The 3,004-nt window shown below is 48.6% G+C and overlaps 1 long non-coding RNA gene across 1 annotated transcript; it reads left to right on the top strand.

Moving 5' to 3' along the window:
• The first annotated feature begins 498 nt into the window (after positions 1 to 498).
• Positions 499 to 2,030, top strand: 4930474N09Rik (RIKEN cDNA 4930474N09 gene). Its single transcript, NR_038130.1, has 2 exons — positions 499 to 764; positions 1,121 to 2,030. It is a non-coding gene; the product is annotated as an RIKEN cDNA 4930474N09 gene (long non-coding RNA).
• The last annotated feature ends 974 nt before the right edge of the window (positions 2,031 to 3,004 follow it).

Below are 3,004 nucleotides of genomic sequence, written 5' to 3'. Positions count from 1 at the left end.
AATAACCCCAAACACATGGCCTTGTTTGATGGAGGGCTTTGATGGAGGGCTTTGACAGATAGGTGGCCTTGGTTACTAGACACAATCCAGCTGTGATGTGGGAGTGGCCTCTCTCTTCCTCTGACCCTTTCTCTGGCTTCCTACTCCTTAACGACACAGATCCGAAGCAGCAAGGCCGAGGGAGCACAGACCGAAGCTGCCGAAACTGTGAGCCAGAATCAACCTTTCTTCCTTAGGATTTTCAAGATCTCGGGTACCATATTCCACAACTGACAGCTGACTGACGCTGGCAGGAACTGTTTAATGGGACAGATTTTTCTTCTGGGGAGGAAAATGAATGGCAGGGGACACATTAAGGGAGAAGAACTCATTCCATTGTTTGAAGTAGGGTGTATATGCAACTCCATGCAGGGTCCTGGGATTCTAGCTGCATTGTTAGAATGGAGAGTGCATAGCCTGAGCCAAGTAGACTCCTGGGTTGCTAAGAAACCTCGAATCTTGCCTGCCTCAAGGAAAGAAGACCAGAGAAACACCCCGGAGGAGGCTCGGTCTGGAATGTAACTATGGGAGGCACATGCTTTCTAGAATGTTCAGATCATAATGAAGCAGATTGTGATAGGCCAGGAAGCTGTGATCTGGACACAGCTCTCCACAGACACAATGAAGAGCCTTGGCAGATCGTGAAACGTGTCAGGCTTCCCTGCCTTCCTTTAGCTTGGGGTTCCATCTAGTTCAGACAGTCCACGGGGCACCAGGGTTAAAATGTAAGTCACTGCAGCTGACATCTGGGAGGAAGTAGAACACCTCTGTGGAGGGGATGATAATGGGAGAATCTGGAGAAGAGACAAGAGCGTCTCCAGATCACGTGACACTTCGGGAAGCGAGAGGGCGTGGCTCGGGACGGAAGTGAGCCTGAGAATTTGGGCAGCTCTATCTCCAGTTTTTCCTTTTACCTAAAAGCGGCCACTCAGATTGTGAAGCAGAACTTGGCAGGGGTGGGGGTAGCAGCTTCCTCCTGGTTTCCCTGGGGCTGGTGGTGTTACCATGGTGATGGAAGGGCAGTTTGTTGTATGCCTTTGCGCTGTGACTACTCCCCCCTTTGTTCTTCTCCCAACTATAGGTGTTTCTTCCAGAGCTACAAGAAAGAGCCAAGTAGGGGATTTCTGTGCTCACCTCGGGAACGGATCTCCTTCTCCTCTGTTAACCTTTCTATCCTGTGAGGGAGTCAGTCCCTGGATTATAAATTCTGGATTATAAATTCTGAGGCGCTTGGTTCCTGTTTCTTGAGGGGAGGCAGAGACACCAAAACCTTTGAAATAAGACATACTGAATGAGAACAGAACAAAGTTGGGTCTGTCCCTTTATTCTGTTTCTGGCAGTCGTGGTGGAGAGATGCTTTCTGGGAAGAACTCAGTAGTTGCCTCTGCTGAAGTCAATTTCTAAAGGTTAGGGATGTGAGCCTTTTTAACTCACCCTGTATTAACTCATTCCGGCCATATCATTCATGTGAGCTCCTTGAAGCCCTTATGGAACCTATTTATTCTCTCAGACATTATTGGATTCCAAAGGGTAGAGGCAACCCTGAAGACGTGTGGCTGCGTTCTGCCCTCATCCATCAGCCGTGGACTCCAATGGGGATGTCATGTTCTCCATAGAGGCATCTCTGCTGGGCCTCTTTCCTTGGCTCTGCGCAAGAATCTATGACCCTGGAAAAGTCATGCAATCTCTCAGTGTAGGCTTCCTAGACTAACAGACAGAAGCAGAGGCTCACGGGGCAATAGGTTCTGAAGGCTGGGACTGTACCCCAGTCACTGTTGCTCCTCCAGGGCCCGAGATGGTCCTTTGCATGTCATCGTGAGTCAGGAAATGGCTGTCAAATGGGAGAGAGAAAAAAGAGGCAACAGAGCACCAAGCCCAATGACCTAAGTTTGACACCCAGAAAACTGTGGAATCAGAGTCTCAAGTCTTGTTATTTGTCCTCTGATCTCTATGTGTGCCATGGTACATGAAAACACACTAAATATATGTTTAAAAACAGGTTTTTTGTTTGTTTGTTTTATATATATATATAAGAAAGCTTTGATGGTGATCCTTCCATACCAGCTGGAATTGTTGACAAGTAACAGGCACCATCTCAACTGAGCAAATGGGGACTCCACAACGCCCATCACTGGGAAGTCTTTGGGCAGAGCTGTTTTCTGAGTGACTGGATCCCAAGGGCTCTGTGAAGCCACCAGAGAGCTGAGAGCTTTGGAGGTTGTTAGGGGCTGAGGATTCATTGGGGATGGGTAGCTCTATTTCAAAGAGACCACCTCGGGGTGGGGGTAGGGCTGGAGTTAGGAGGTGAAGCTCTGTGCACAAAAGCCTGGGGTCTGATACCCAGCATCAACCAGGCATGGTGATGCACACCTCTAATCAAACGGGCAAGCAGGAGGATCAGAAGTTAACAGCCTTGGGTACATGAGACCCTGTCTCATAAACAAACAAACAAATACATCGGAGTTTCTAATCATGTCTTGGTCACCAGGTTATTTGGCCTTGCTTTATTTTTGTTCTTGTCTGCTTTTTCTTCAAGGTGGATTCTGAGGGCTTGAACTCAAGTTCCCAAGCTTGCAGGCGAGCACCATAACACCAAGACAATCTCACCAGCCCTAGATTATTGATTTCTCCTGATGATAGGTCTAGATTCTAAGTCTGGTTGGGTACCTCTGACAAATACAGCCTGTGTCCCATAGTCATGCTCTAGCTGCAAGGGATGCTGGGAAGGGCGTCCATGCCAACACTTAGAGTGAGAAGCAGCAGTACCCATTGTTCAAAAAGGTAACAAGTTTCCCAAACCCTGAGAGAGGGGATGTGGCTATCCCATGGAGTCTAAATGAGCATTCCCGAAGCCAGGCCTGAGTACCAGCAGAGTTCCAGGGAGTTTATTTGCAACCTGAGATGCTGAGTCAGGAACTCAGTGAGTCCTTTGCCTGCTCCCCGAGGCCAGCGCGTATCTGGCTCT

The sequence above is a fragment of the Mus musculus genome, chromosome 12 (assembly GCF_000001635.26).
Source record: "Mus musculus strain C57BL/6J chromosome 12, GRCm38.p6 C57BL/6J".
Classification (NCBI taxonomy): Eukaryota; Metazoa; Chordata; class Mammalia; order Rodentia; family Muridae; genus Mus; species Mus musculus.
Note: the sequence above shows the minus strand (reverse complement) of the source record. Positions and strands in the feature narration are given on the sequence as shown.